Source organism: Petromyzon marinus (genome assembly GCF_048934315.1).
Source record: "Petromyzon marinus isolate PM22_M1 ecotype Great Lakes invasive population chromosome 84 unlocalized genomic scaffold, UKy_Petmar_22M1.pri1.0 chr84_unloc.3, whole genome shotgun sequence".
NCBI lineage: Eukaryota > Metazoa > Chordata > Hyperoartia > Petromyzontiformes > Petromyzontidae > Petromyzon > Petromyzon marinus.
Window position 1 is genome coordinate 2,190,436 of NW_027422640.1, and position 16,322 is coordinate 2,206,757.

A 16,322-nucleotide genomic window follows, 5' to 3' on the forward strand; every position below is an offset into this window, starting at 1 on the left:
AATCTTGGTCTGTGCGGCTTTTCAGTTTCCTGGGTGTTAAGTGGGCTAGGTTTTTTTTCTTTCCAATCCTGGTCAGCTGGCTCAAAACAGTGATGTTGGCCGTAACCAAAATAGTTCTGAGATTATCGGGTTCATAGAGCAGCGCTGTTCTACATCCACCTCTACAAATCTGTAAATTATCTTTCAAATTGTATCAATCTTGATTTGAAATTGTATCATTTCGATGTTTTCTGCAATCATGTATTTTTTTACGTCGTGCTAAAAATCTGAAATGTAATATTTTACAGATTGTGCTTTGTTGTTTGTTTTTGGCAATACAGAGATACAAATGTGATTAAAAGTAATGTGCTAATACATTAATACGTAAATATATTCGGCCCTGGTCTACAGAATACCTATTACTGTTTACGGTGATTTGGTCCAGTTATAATGAATGCGTGCTATCTGAAGCAGTTTAATGCCAGATTGATCATAGCCAAGACAACCAAGTAATTGATCTCTATTTTTTTTATAGTGTGCTTTAACCTGGTAAGGCAGGTTTGCGTTTAGAATATCACATAGCTCAAAATCATAACGTTTTAATTTCCAGAATGGGAGTAGTTTCATTTTTCTACGGTTGATCAAACGAGAACCACTTAGATGAGATTTCGAGTCACACAAACACTGCCAACTATGTTAAGAGGCCACTTTTATGTGTGTTCCGCAGTACACAGCTTCATGTGAAGCAACAGCAATGGTAGTATGTCCGACATCCTTCCATGTGTAATGAGCGACTTCTGCGACACGTCGTTTAGAGGGTACTCTTCTTTATTTCACACATGGGCACAACACAGGCCAACGTTATCTTCTCTTCTCCCGAGTACACACGTAGATATTAACGCCTCACAGACGACACACACGGGTGATCTCCCGGCGGGTCCCGCCCGTCCACTCCCGGCCTCGCCGCTGACTGATGGCTTGCTGGTGAGGGCGGTGGAGCTCCGCGTGGCCGGATGACGGAGAGAGATGACAGCGAGCAGCGAAGCAGTCCGGACCCAAGACTCCACACACCGACCACGAGTCCGCCTCCGCTTATATTACTGCAGGCGCGGCTAATCTCCGCCCCCGGCCACGCTCTCTCGTGTAACTTTCTAGCCGGTTCTCGGAGTTTCTCGGTCAGCCCCACCCTTCACCTTTGGCCCAAATACCTCTCTCTTTTGGAATTGGATAATGTTTATAGTGGTGCCTGTACCCGTGCTTCCCTTTACTAACCAGTAGATGGCACTATCTGATTACACATGTAATTAGAGAAGATGCAACACGTGTTACCTTCACACATCAGCCGATGACCTTTATAGGTCTTTCCTGGCGAATAAACCGATGGCAGCAAAGCAAATGGACCACCCCTGAAGGACACGGCAGCCTTCCGATTAGTCCATCGCCGTGAATCGTGCAGCTCAACGTGGACGGATTGTGAAGCATCAAATGCGACTATCTTGTGAATGTTTTGAGGACAGAAGACATCATGTCCTGGCGCTGCATGATGGTGCACTTGAGAAGTCAAGGCTCCTGCTGAAAGATTCGTGGATACTGCCTTGTGACAGTGAGCCACAAACCCCGAAACGCTGACTGGCATTCTTTGTTACAGAAGACATCAGAGACACCATTCAAGTGCTGGACATCCCCGCGTTCCTGAACTATCACCATCAAGATCAGCGAACTGGCTGTCGTGAACTCGTATCAATCACGACCCACGGAATGGTCACAGCCAACGGTACCAACAGTGAATGAACACCTCAATACCACACTCAAAATATATTTGTATTGTTAAATGCTATACAGAGCGTTTACTCATTTTAAGTTAATACATAGTTTACTGCATATCAGAATGCACATTTTGTTGTATTTAAGACAGTTACATTAGATACCAAGGGCAAAGATAAAACTTGCTTGAAATGTTCAGGAACCGAAAGCATTAGCCAATCCCATATCATAGGTTTGGTCCGTACACTCCTTGAGAGCATCTCTAATGCTTTTGAAATGATCATGAAGCCCAGGCGATCATCACTAAGTGCATTGCGCTCATTCTAATGCTGCGGTCGGGGCCGTGCCGCGACTCAGCCGCGATTGAACGTGGAGGTCACGTAAAGAGCGAAATACCATGCTCAGAGAAATTGTTCAAGAAAGGGACGGGCAAGAAGGCGTGACAAGGGGATGTGGGATTTTAAACCACTAAATAAACTTTTCTTCATTTTTACAGATAAAGACCACTCAGCTATATATATTTTTTTCAGAAGCGACCTGGCAGCAAATGATAGCCCCATGAAGTGGCTTATCATTTTGAAATTTATAGCAGCCAAATACTCTAAACGCACATTTAGAAATGTGTAGGGAAACCCCATCTACCTGACCAAGAGGAGAGAGACATGTAAACTCCAAATATACAGGCATCCGAGTCGGAATCGAACCTACGAACTCCTGCATACAAGGCGAGGGAGATAACATTTCGCCTCTGCAAATTGGTGGAAAATGTTAAAGGATGCCACCAATGCATTATTTGGGCTAAAATGCAAAGAATACATTGGCAGGAAGAGAGAGGAGAGGAAGAGAGAGTTTATAAACAGGTGTGAGACAGGCTGGGGGCTCAGGGTGAAGAAAAGGGTGGATGTCATTAATGAGTGTTGATGCCCTGCCCAACGCGCGGTCGTGTTCGTGTTGAAGGGAACAATACAAATTCCGTGATCAAGACGATTTTTGTGGATTTCCTTTCACGATTGAAATTATATTTGAAGCCAGAAATCCCTCACTCAGTGCTTTATGTAAAGACTATTAATCGTAAACACTTTTTGCTTTATAATGTAACTAGCAGCCCGCGCGTCCTGTCGACGTCACCCTTCCTCCAGTCAGCTAACCAGCAAAACATTTGTCTTCATATTATCGTGTATTGGTGGATGGTTGGTGGATGGTTGGGGGATGGGGGGGGTGATGACGTCACCACGTACAAACCCTGCTCAATGCCATGGGATGATTTTAAACTACTGACTGCAACTCTCATCCACTTATATGGCCAAAACGTCAGCTATTGTCTGTTTCATTTTAAGGAAGCGTTATTGACCAATCCGATTGGTTTGTTGTTGTTTGTGCTTGCGCACCACTACCAACATAGTAATACTAAAGACACTGATGAAACAATACGAATCGGTTTTACCCTTTCTGGCAAAAAAACAGGCGGTGTGCATTAACCACAAGTACTTGTGGCAAAACATGCTAAGAAACTTGCTTTGCTAATATATGCATTGTCTTTAAAACTGATTTGCCTACAGCAGAGATCCTTCTTTATGGCATTGTTTCACCATTGTTAGACCAGAGAACGCCAAAAGGTCAACGCATTTGGGGGAAATTCTTTCATTTTCCCCTGCCACAGAAAGTAACATTTGTAAAATAATCAAAACCACGTTGGTTTTTTGTATTCCTATACAACAGAAATTTTGAAAAATTAATTCGAGAAGTAAACTTAATGGGTCCGTTTAACACGTAGGCTTTCGTGACCTATATTATTCATAATAAACATAATAAACGTTTTTGGGTGAGATCGCGTTATTTATAAATGTGTCGTAACCCTCCACCACCCGACACGGCCAAACAGTAGAAAATGTGTCACGTTCACAGAAGACAAATAGTTTTCTTCTTTAGCCCACCGGTGTGGAAGAGTGATTCAACATCATTTACAATTTTTGAGTACGACGTTTCGCTGGTAATTACTTCCAGCATCATCGGGCAATTTGCCAGAATAGTGAAGCCCTCCACTCCCGGTCTTAAATAGAGCAGCACGGTGACGTCGTCATATAACCTAATCTGGTGCAGTGATTTGAGGCGGAGAGGGGGAGGGTATTGTAATTATATAATAGATTGGTAATCATTCAATTGTTATTAATTAGTATTTCATTTCCCTATAAGGAATTGGAATTGTAATCTATTTTTTTTTAACAATACGCTTCCAGGCCGCACTAAGCCTGTAGCTGTCATAGCGATTAAAGTATTTATCTCAATTTCAATGGATTCTCTAATTAGTTTTGGCCAGTAATAATTAGTTTTACACAACACTTCAACGTTATCAGAATCAATTGAGTGTCCTTGTTGACAAGCATGTTCTGCCACTGCCGAAAGTTGTGTTTGAGATAATTTTACATTTCTTTGATGTTCTTTTATGTGGCAGATGCTATATTGGTCAGACGGGATGTAACATCAGAGTAAGATGGTTACGACACATTTATAAATTACGCGATCTAACCCAAGAACGTTTATTAATGGGTCCGATTGTTTCGTAGAGTTATTAGCGACTAGGCTAAAACTCTCGAGTCCTTACACTTCAGAACTCAGCTTCATCACAAGTGGCTCTTTCGATTCGAACCCAGGATCTGAGCGGTGCAACACCTTGACCTCTGCTCAACCCAACCACCTCGAGTTCAAACATATTCAACATGAAAGCTATATTTGGTCGTGCTATCAATGATGACCATGGCGACACAATCAACTTCCTGATCTCTCGGTCGTTTTTGGATGTGGGGATTCACTGAGCTCACAGCGTCATCGTGACAGGTAAAATGCATTACACGGAAGTGTCAAAGTGCCATCAGACTATTTTAGGAAACTGCTGGTGTTTTGATGTTAGTGATGTATATATGTTGTTTACTTCTTGATTTGTTTGCTTATTGATTTGTAACACTTGCTGCGTGTTTGTCTGCTGGCCGAGTCACCGTTGGTAACGAGCTGTAGAGTTCAATGTGTTATTGACTTGGCTAATCAACTTCTTATTCTATTTCTGAACCCCGCCCCCCACATAGATTCCCGACCACGGCGAACATCAAACGGCAAGAGGATTCAGAACTAATTCCCCCACCCTCCCGCCGCCCCTCCTCCCACCCCTCTAAAGATAGAGGTCCCCCGTGTAGCCTAAATAGACCTGTTGGGGTAATTGCTGTTAGAGAATAGCACCTGAGAAGTCTTGCACGGCACACGAGGAGGTGGGTAGCTATCACAATGCCCGGCCGCATTTCTCTCTCGTGGCGATGTTTGCTACACACGACACCAGGTATTCATTTGAGGCCCAGAACCGGTTCTGGTGATCGTCACTGGTGCTGGCCGTGAGCAGGAATTGAACTCGGGTGGCCGGGTTCGTAGCACAATGGGCTAACCTCTGTACCGCCGCTCCCCACCCTTTCAAACATATACCCCGTATAGCCTGAACAAACTGGTGGGGCAGGGGATGTTAGCGAGCACCTATGAAGGCCAGAACAGCACACGAGAGGGTGGGTGAGCAGCACCACACCCAGCCTCCTTTGTCTCCCTAGTGGCGATGTTTTTACGCACCACACCAGATACTCATGTGAGGCTAAGTCGACCTAGGGGAGGCCCAGGACCGGTTCATATAGGCGTCGCCGATGTTGGCCGTGAGCGGGGAATCGAACTCGGGTATTCGGGTTCGTAGCGAAATGCGCCAACCACTGCGCCACCCATCCCCACCCCTCCACCCTACTCGTCGCGAGCACTGACCCAGCATGGTGGTCAAGTATGGTCGAAACAGCTCCCACAACCAACGTGGCGTCGGGATTCCATCATCTATTGGTAACGATGCTGGTGGGTGATGTTGATGAATGATGCTAATGTTCATCATGATTATGATGATGGTGGCAATGGTGGTAATGCAATTAATGATGGCGATGGCGCTGTTGTTGATGTTTGATGACTCAATGTTAATGATGATGATGACGTGATTGATGTTGTTCATGGCAAAAAATGATGATGACGGAATTACGCTGCTTTGAACATTAACTCACGAAATCGCGACTGTGAACGTTAAGCCGCAGAGAATATCAGCTTCCTCATTGTAAATGTATGCCCCGTGGCTCAGCAAGTCTCTGCCTCCCTCAGCTATGTCATTGACCATTTGCAAATTAGGGTGTCAAACTGAACCCGGGGTCATCGCTCCCTTTCAATATATATAATCAGTGGTGCTACCACGCTATCTGAGACTAGTACCCCGCTCCCTAGAGGGCTCAGTGCTGATGCCTCTGTAGAAGTATGTAGACAGTTGAAATATCTGCATTCAGTGTCAGATGCTTTCTTTCCTCACCACTGGAGCACATGGGCGAGAAGCCGTGCATGTGTGACGAGTGCGGCAAGACGTTTTTTCTCACCCTCGGCCTACAAGTATATATATTTTTCTATTTCCACTTGTGTGTAAATCTGTGTATACCCCGGATATTTTAGAGATGGCAATTCTCCTGCTGTGTATCCTACTGCTGTCCCTCCCGGCCATATCTAATGCCACACTCAACTCTACAAACGGCTACCCTCGTTATTTTGCGTCAATACTTGTTGCTCGATTTGCCACTACACCTGCAAATGAAACAGCTCATAGACACTTCTACACTCCATCATTGTATCCTTTTAAACCCTATCTTTGTCCCATTACTTCACCAGCACTCCTTCCAAACTTCATTCTGCTCTTAAAAATAACACCATCTGCGAGCTGCTGCTATTCGTCCAAGGTTCGTCGCTCTTCATCCTTTCACAGAAAATACTTATGCAAACTGTTAATTCTACTTTTCTTATTCCTGGGTGGTATTGAGCTTCATCCTGGCCCAAATGAAAAGAGCTCGTATAATTCTGTAGATTTTTCTGGCAGGAAAGGTGTTGGTGTTCTACATGTCAACATCAGAGGGCTTGTGATTAAATAAAGTCAACTAAAACTAGAAGTGGCATATCTTGACCCGGACATTTTTTGCCTAACACAAACATTTCTCACTCCTGCCGTCAATGACTTGCAGATTACGATTGAAAACTACAACCTTTTTCGGCTTGACCGAGGATCTAAAGGAGGTGGAATTGCCATCTATGTTCGTAACACTATTGCATGTCCACCAGCTCACTCCTTGTTTAAAACATTTTGCTTTGATGGTCTGGCTCTCAGAATAACTCTCACAAATAATCAACAGATATTGGTAGTGTGCTGCTATAGACCGCCTTGTGGGAAGGATGTTGAAGCTGCATCGGCACTGAGAGAGCTTTTTGGGGGCCTCCCTAAAAGTGAAATAATTTTAGTGGGTGATCTAAATTGGAATTGGCTAAACCCGCCGGCCGTGGCCACAAATTTTACTGATGAATTTAACTTTTTTCAATTAATAAATGTCCCCACAAGACCCAACCTCAAAAATCCGGGACAGTCAACTCTGCTTGACGTCCTATTGACAAATGCCCCTCACAATTTCGCACTGACTGGTGTTCTGGGTAATAACCTTAGTGATCACTCCTTCATTTTTGGTGTGAGATCATCAGCCAGACCCAAAGCCCCCCCTAAATTTGTTGAGAAGCACTCTTTGAGGCACTTCAGCACTCAGGCATTTACAAATGATGTGCTTCACTCGGATATTGATAAGGTCTGTGATATCCCCAACCTGACTACGGCTTGGAAGACTTTCAGGTACACGTTTCTCCAAATTCTTAACAAACATGCTCCGTTGGTTAGATTTAAAACTAAAGGCAACCGCCCACCATGGTATGATCCTTTGATTACAAAGCTCATGAAAACTAGGGACAAGGCTTGGGCATGTGCTCAGAAAAGTAATTTGGTAAATGACTGGCTAGAATACAGGATTTTAAGGAATAGATGCGTAAAAAAGTACGGCATGCAAAAAATGCCTATTTTTCCTCCACTCTGCTGGAATCACATGGAAATGCCAGGATTTTTTGGAAAACAATCAAATCTATCGAAAAGGCATCCAAAACAGAAAATCTGCCCGTTGAGCTTCACCGAAATGGGGAATATTTTTCAGATCCCAAAAAAATAGTTGACAATTTTAACCTTCATTTTTCTGAAGCTGGTAATCTTTTTGATAATGTATTGGGAGTCACCCCTGCTCCTGCAAATTCCTACACCCCTGTCCAAACATTAAACGAATTTAGTTTCCAACCAATCCATGAAAGTAATGTTCTGAAACAACTGTCCTACCTCAAAGGGTCCTCCTCTACCGGAGCAGATAGTTTTCCCGTCTTTGCTCTACTAACTGTTGGTCACCTAATATACAAACCTAGAGCCCATATTTTCAACCTGTCCATCAAAGAAGCATCAGTTCCTCTAGAATGAAAACATTCCTATGTCCGTCCACTTCACAAAGGGGGCCCTAAAGATGATCCCAATAACTACCGACCTATCTCAATTTTGTCCCCATTGATAAAAATTTTTGAAAAATTATTGAACTACCAAATTAGCAGTTTCCTGTCCACCAACAATCTACTACATCTAAAACAATCTGGGTTCCGGAAAAAATACAGCACCACATCTGCTGCATTAGACTCTTTGAATCAAATTTACAATTGCCTTGATAATAAGCAGTACTGTGCCTGTCTTTTTCTTGACCTGTCCAAAGCTTTTGATACAGTTGACCACAACACCCTGCTAAGTAAACTAAGTTGCCTCGGTTTTTCCGAGAACACAGTACAATGGTTAAAAAAATACCTCTTTTCTCGCACCCAAACTGTATTCACAGATGGTTGGAGGTTAAACAGTGTTAAGATAACAAAAGGGGTTCCACAGGGTTCCATCCTCGGCCCCCTCTTGTTCTCTCTTTATGTCAATGACTTGGGCACTGAACTGGATCATTCCAGGGTAAATCTTTTTGCAGATGACACAATACTGATTACTGCTGGCCGCTCTCCGGATGACGTGATTGCTAAGCTCCAGGGTGATTTCAACAAACTACGGCATCAGCTAGTTTCTCTTAAACTAGTCCTGAATACCTCCAAAACCAAGGTGCTATGCTTCTCTCCGGGACTAAAGCAGGAAGTTATTTTTCCCCAATTACATTCCTTGAATAATTATCAAATAGAGCAAGTCAAGATCTATAAGTATCTTGGGGTCATCCTGGATTCAAAACTTAGTTTTGAAGATCACATTGATTATATTGGTAAAAAGACAAAAATAAAAATTGGTTTTCTGTATCGACACAAGCACTGCTTCCCCCCAATGTTCCGTTTGGAATTGATAAAAGCTACCATACTGCCTCTACTTGACTACTGTGACATCGTGTATAAGTCAGCCCCAAGTACTGTACTGAAGAAGCTTGATTCCATCTATCACTCGGCCTTAAGATTTGCATTGAACTGCCCATTTAGGACTCACCACTGATCTCTACATTGGGTCAAACTTAACATCTCTTAATGTTCAACGGCTTGTGCACCAGATCTTATTTATTCACGATGTACTTACAAAAAATTCCGCAGACTACCTACTGGATCTCCTCTCTGTTTCAAAGAACAAATTTGACCTCAGGTCTTCGCTCATTTACCAGCTTCACATTCCCTATTGCCGTACAAAAACTGGAGGAAGGGTCTTTGCTATTGATGCCCCCAGGGTCTGGAATGCTGTTGCCAATAAACTGCAACTTGAATCACTACCTATGAGATCTTCACTCAAAACTGCTCTAGAGGAGTTGTACAACCCTAGCTGCCACTGCTATTCAGTGGCCTAAAATATGGCTCTAGATTTTGGTGTTATAGTTTATTTATGTAGTTTATTGTTAAAAATTCGGTCACAGTCCCTATGATCACTGTTACATTAGATTTATGGCTTTTATTTTGGTGATTTCGAAACGTTTTTTTTTGTTTTGGCCATGTTTTTGTTTATTGTAGTACGGAGTTAGACTGATGGCCTTAATCTTAGTTGTCTTGTGGTTGTTGTTGTTATTTGACTTGCATCTCACTGGGATTTTTGCACACAGCGTTGGTGTACGGTGCTATTTCAGGAATATTTTGATATTTATTTCCTGTATTTTCTGTTTGCACAGTCACATAATCACTTTAAGATGTTTTCTTGTTCATGTTTTTTGTTTGTTGCGGTTGCACCCGATTCAAGAGCCGAATGGCTCACAGGGCTATACCAAATAAATGAACTATGAACTATGAATCTTGCCAATTTCATAATAATTATTATCGCTAGTTCGTGTGACAATTATAATACACGTTGTAAGAGTGTAGCGTATCAACACAATCGCATCTCAAAGATAAAACTATTGGGCTGATTGTCTCAACGACTCTCAGTTGAGCTCTATAGATGAGTTATGTCCATTAATCACGCCACAGCTCATCGCAGACAGGTAGGGGTTTAATGATTATTGAAGGGAGACCCGAGAGGGAGACTCTACCACCACCGGCATTTGAGCTCCCAAACGCGTAGACGGGCGATGACGAAGCCTCAAGCATCACCGAAGTCCTTAAAGCCACCAGAAAAAGGAGAGGCGGGAGCTGTTGAATGGAAATGCGACTGCCCGTGTGCGGACGAACGCAGGGACGTGCAGAGGAAAGCACAATCAGAAGAAGTGGAGCCCCAAACCCAATGCGAGAAGTAAGTTAACGTTTCACCACCACCGCAATCACCACAACCAAAACCAGCACCATAACAACCACCACTATCAACAACACAGTACCAACAACACTACCACCATAACCACCGCAAAAGAAACAGATCCACCTCATAGCTTTAACAGACTGTTGGCCCAAATGCTGTTATCGAGCACCTATTAAGGTTGGAATGGCACACTCGGGAGTGGGTGGCCAGCTCCACGCTCGGCCGCTTTTATCTCCTTTGTGGCGATTTTTACAAAAATGTACTCATTTGAGGTTGAGTCGACCTAGGGGAGGCCTAGGACTGATACAGATAATCGTCTGTACGAGTGGTAGTTAGCGTGCTAGCGTGCTAACTACCACACTACCACTCCCTACACCACAACCACCCCCACAACCACCACAACCACAACCGCCATCAATAATCGTGAGCATCAGCCATGATCCATCCACTGCTGGATGAACACCGCCTCAAGTCGGTGTCATCTCTCACGGTGCTTTGTGGAATGTTCTCGCCCAAGTAATGCCCACTGTGCTGTAAAGCTATTTTCACATGCGACCTGGCCACAAATGATAGCTCAAACAAATGGCTCATCATGTGGGAATTTATAGCAGCCAAATACTCTAAACGCGTGATTTTTATTCCAAATGTGGAGGGAAAACTCGGAGGACCCGCAAAAAAATACATGGCCATGGGGAGACAGCGAGAGAGGACATGCAAACTCCAAATATACAATAGGCGTCAGGGTCGGGATCGAATACACGACCTCCTACATACTAGGCGAGGGAGATAACATCTCGCCCCTGTGGTGTTGCTGGTGGCAGCGCCTCCCTTCACCACGGGGAGTCCTATGGGCCCCCGCTAGGGTTGTATGCGGCCCACTCTTCGAGACGGGCCTAAATGACGTATTGAATGGGTGGGGGTACCCACACTTTAACCCACCACATGCGATCAGTCGATCGACTTGAACTGCTGGTTGGACAGAGGCCAGCTGCCGCAACGGGAGAATCGCAAACACTGCAGCATCCCTCGATTATGTTCATTGTCTGTGTCGATTAGCCTCGGATGAGGGGCGAGATTCAAATGAAACGGCAATGGCCAAACACGCAAATAACATTTTGGCGAATTCCGTATCACCCCCAATTGGTGGCATTGAAGACACTGGTAAGTTTTCGTCAAAACATATAATGGAGTTACTGCGTGCGTGAGACAAATCATGGTCAGCCAACTGCCCTGTGAACCTGGTTACCTCAGCAGCACCAGCAAACAGGTGGGTGATTCGATCGTAGGCGACAAACTAAAATGTATATTTAAAAACAATTACGTAATAAAACCGACCCTCTTATGTTTAGCTTTAATAGCCAACCAGTTTCTGGCAAAGCGAAGCAATGCCCCAGAATGCGTCGCTCAAGCTGCTTGAGTCACCATCGTCTGGGATCAATGTCTCAGAGGTTGCCATCGCTCCAGACTCGGCGACAGGAGATGTCAATTTCCTCTCAGGCATGGGTGAGCATCGGTCACAAAGTGGCATCTTCCCCAGTCCACGCTGACCAGAATGGTCACGCATGGTCTTCCTCTCCTTGCCTCTTCGTGCAATGCCCAGCGTCCACCGATCCAGTCTCCTTTGCACAATTATAAGAGGGTTGTTTTTTTGCCCTCCTCTCCATTTGCTTCGTCAACGTCTTCTTCCTATTGACAACGAATATCGTCGATTAAAGCTCTGAAGTTATTCGACTGAATCTAGCAAAGTGTAGACTGTTGCGATCACTTATCGTGCTTTGTAATCGATTTTCGGGTCAGATCGTATGTGTAAAATGTCGTGTCGCAAAGCTTCCTCCACCTAACGCAACCAATTAAAAAAGTTGTTACGTGAACAAAAGATCTAATGCATTACTGCAGCTTCAGCAACAGCAGCAGCTGATTTCGGAGAGCAATTTCGCAACACAACATTCACTGTGACTCGACCGAACGTCTGTTTCCACCGTAGATCCTGGGACAGGTTCAACATTCGCCCAGACATCGATGAGGAGGAGTCCTCAACTCGGGGTCTTCGGGTTCTCAGGTTTATCCTCCTGACACTGCTCTTCCTCGCCGTGTTCGGAACGGCGGTGCTCAACAAGGTGAGGAGAAAGGAGGAGGAACTCTCTCACCTCTCTCCCCAGCCTCACCTCATTGCTGCACGATCACGCGATTCGTTTCCCACACCTCCGATTAGCACGGTTGGCTACTTACAGTGGGAAAGAAGCTCAAGATACATACACACATGCCCTCGATATGAAAAAAACTAAAACAAATTTTTATTTTACTAGGTAAAGCCCACTGAGTTGCATAGAATACAAATGTCATGAGCGACCTGGCCACAAATGATAGCTCAACTCAGTGATGTATCATCATCACTTGGAAATGTATAGCAGTTAAATACTCTGAACACGTGATGTTGATTCTAAATGTGGAGAGAAAAATTGGGGGATCCAGCGAAAAATCCACACGACCACGGGGAGAGAGAGACCACGCAGACTCTAAATATAAAATAGGCATCGTCAGGGACGGGATCGAACCCACGAGCTCCTGTGTACCAGACGAGCGAGATAACATCTCGTCACCTCAACCCTCACATCGTGTTCATGTAGTCGGCATCTCAGTTGCTATTATTCTTAGTCTCATCGACGACAACCTGTGGGACGTCTCAGTCTGTGGGTTTTATTGTATTCTGTAAGCATATTTATTTTTTTGTCATGCCATGAAATACTTTACACTGCCCTCACCATAACCGCTGACACAGCAATGCCTTTCAGATGTTGCGGATACACACAGGCACACCCGTGTACATAGACGAGATATATCTCACTTAAGCCATACTTAATTAATGAGGTTGTCACTGAACAAATGTGCAGCCAATCAATGTGTATTACTGCTTCAGCAGCAGCATTGATTTATTGATTGACATTGAGCACCATTGGTGTGGTTGTTGTTGTTGTTCGAGAGTGATCCACACACATTCACCAACTGGGTATGGACGCCTCGCTGGGAGTTACAGCCAGCATCATCAGGCAGTTGCCAGAAATCTGAGGAGGGTTAGCTGCACATGTATAGCGAGCAGTGTGCCACAAGCAAGATTCACGTTATAGCTAGAAGTCTGTCACATACTAGACTCGCGTTATAGCAGGCGCAGTGCGCGTTTAACGAAAAACCTTCCATAAAATATAAATTGCGTGAAAGCAGAAGACGCGGAGAGTGAATGCCGCATGCTCAACGAGAATTCCCTATATAGATAGGATGCGCAGAGTATCGTGACGCTTTTTTCTGTCTCGCGTGCGCAATGTGGTGGAATGCAGCTGAGCCTGGTGTACTTGGCCGAGATGAAGAGGGTCGCCAGGCAGGCCGGCGAGCTCGACCAGAACCAGTTCTATTCCTGGGTCCTCGCCTTCGTTCTCGTCCTCCCCAACATCTTCAGCTCCATCCGCTGCGGCCTCCGGCTCGCCTTCAAGAACTCCAATGTCTCCAATCGGATGATGATCGCTCTGGTAAGATTCAGAGAGACAAAGACGGACAGAGGTCAAGGCAAAGGTGCAGTCTTGAAGTTGCTCTGTCAACGCGTGCTGCCCTACTTGTCCACGCTGCAAGCCCATGTCTAATCTAAGTTATATTTCTATAGAGTGCCTTCTCCCAATGCACTCTATGATGTAGCTTGCATAACAATTACAGAATGGAATGATCTAGTGTACACGGGCGTGTTACAAGGATTGAGGAATGAGTGAGAGTGATAGAGGCATACTTAGGGGTAACGGAAGAGCTATAAAAAGAAGAAAGAGACGGAGTTGAGGGGCGAGGGGAGGGAAGAGGAAGCGAATGGGTCACCACGATGGCGAGATGTTATATTCCTATCCTAGTATACAGGTCGTGATTTCGATCCGGACTCTGACGCCTGTATATTTGGAGTGTGCATATTCTCCCTGGGTGGAGTATTTGGCTGCTATAAATGTCCACGTGATAAGCTACTTCGTTGAGCTATCGTTTATGGCTTCTGAAAAAGACGCTAATAGCTCAGTGGACTTTACCTGCTAAAGTAACGTTTTTTTTTGTAAATTCTGTTCATAAGTGATTTGGTTATCTTTCTCATACTTTACACTTACGTGTTTTTGTATTGTTTGTTGTTGTAACGATCTGACCCACCTCGAATGGATATCTAAGAAAAAGAGTTGTATAGCTCATCGCATTCCTCAAGTATAAATGTAAATTATTCTGCTAGACCCCCCCCCCTGCCCCCCCTTGGTTCTGGGTGGACAGAGCGAGGAGAGGTCACAAACTCGCCCGTTTATTTCAGCTGCCGCACTGGGAGATAGACCCGGCGGCCTAAGGAATTGCATGTCGACTGTGCTGACCATTACCTCGCAGCAGCAACATCGCGTCTATGTCGCTAACAAAAATGAAACAATGAATATCATTCACGGAGTCATTTGTCAATCCATTGCTGGACATACAAAATGTGGAAAGAGTATGTTGGGGATGCTGCAGCTGCGTTGGCAGTGGTGCCCATGGCCAATTAACAACAATAACAGCATACTCTTTGGTTCTATTCGGTAAAGTCACATAGGTAAAAAATAAAACAACAAAAATCACGACGTTTCGACCACAACACAAGTGGCTTTCATCAGGTGAAGGGGACCGTACTGTCACGAGGACAGCGTTGGAGTGAAGACATTCCAGCCCAGGTCACGTCCTTTTAAGCTGTGTGGGAGGACACAAAACGCTTTGACAAAGGAATTAGCATAAAATGACCCTAAAGTGCAATAGGACCGGCAAGGAGGGGGGAGAGGGGGAGAGGAGTGTGAAGGGGAATGACCGTAACGTAAAGGATCAGCACGGGGGGGGGGGGGGGGGGTGGAGGGGGAGGGGAGTTTACAAATGTGGTTTGAAGTGAAATAAGCTGCAATGAAAGTTCGGTATATCACTACTTGGATAAATATACTACCATTGAAATTAGTTTAATGTTTGGTATGATTTAGTATCCCGGGGTTTACAAATTGAGCTGCACTTGTGGTGATTGCTATATCGGGGAGACGAAACGACATGTCTCTGACCGAATTCGCGAGCACAAATCAGATTTCAAACACGGCAGAACGAATTCTTCTGCCGTAGCTGACCACTGTTACAACGCTGTGGGTGATCACGATATCATTTTCTCCGATACCAAGGTCCTTTGTAAAGCCACGGGTTTTCATCAGAGATTTATCCACGAGGCAATTCAGATTTACAAACACAGAAACAATTTCAGCCGAGAAGATGGTTTCAAATTAAGCAATCATTGGAAAGATGTTCTAAATCATACCAAACATTAAACTAAATTCAATGGTACACTATATTTATCCAAGTAGTGATATACCGAACTTTCATTGCAGCTTATTTCACTTCACACCACATTTGTAAACCCCCCTCCCCCGTGCCAGTCCTCTACGTTATGGTCATTCCCCTTCACACTCCCCTCCCCCTTTCCCCCCTCCTTGCCGGTCCTATTGCACTTTACGGTAATTTTATGCTAATTCCTTTGCCAAAGCGTTTTGTGTCCTCCCACACAGCTTAAAAGGACGCGACCTGGGCTGGACTGTCTTCACTCCAACGCTGTCCTCGTGACAATACGGTCCCCTTCACTTGATGAAGGCCACTTGTGTTGTGGCCGAAACGTCGTGATTTTTGTTTTTATTTTTTACCTACGTGACTTTACCGAATAGAACCGAAGAGTATGGATCCTTGCAGTCACGAAAGCTTCAAATCTAGAAACAATAACAACCTTAATAACAAACTCTGCGGGGCCTTGATGTATGCATTCCTTTAAAGGAGGTCTTGTTGTTGTCGTTAATCCACGTTGGGCCATGTCCATCAGTGGGGGTTGATTTTTTCCCAAGCGTCACCAACGTTGGCCAGCGCAGTTGTCACCTGTTTT

The 16,322-nt window shown here is 44.6% G+C and overlaps 1 long non-coding RNA gene across 1 annotated transcript; it reads right to left on the reverse strand.

Annotated features, from left to right (window-relative positions):
• Positions 1–13,060: 13,060 nt before the first annotated feature.
• LOC142908449 (uncharacterized) lies at positions 13,061–16,292 on the reverse strand. The gene is made up of 2 exons (XR_012931784.1): positions 16,170–16,292; positions 13,061–13,902 (listed from the first exon to the last, which is right to left on the reverse strand). It is a non-coding gene; the product is annotated as an uncharacterized LOC142908449 (long non-coding RNA).
• Positions 16,293–16,322: the final 30 nt, after the last annotated feature.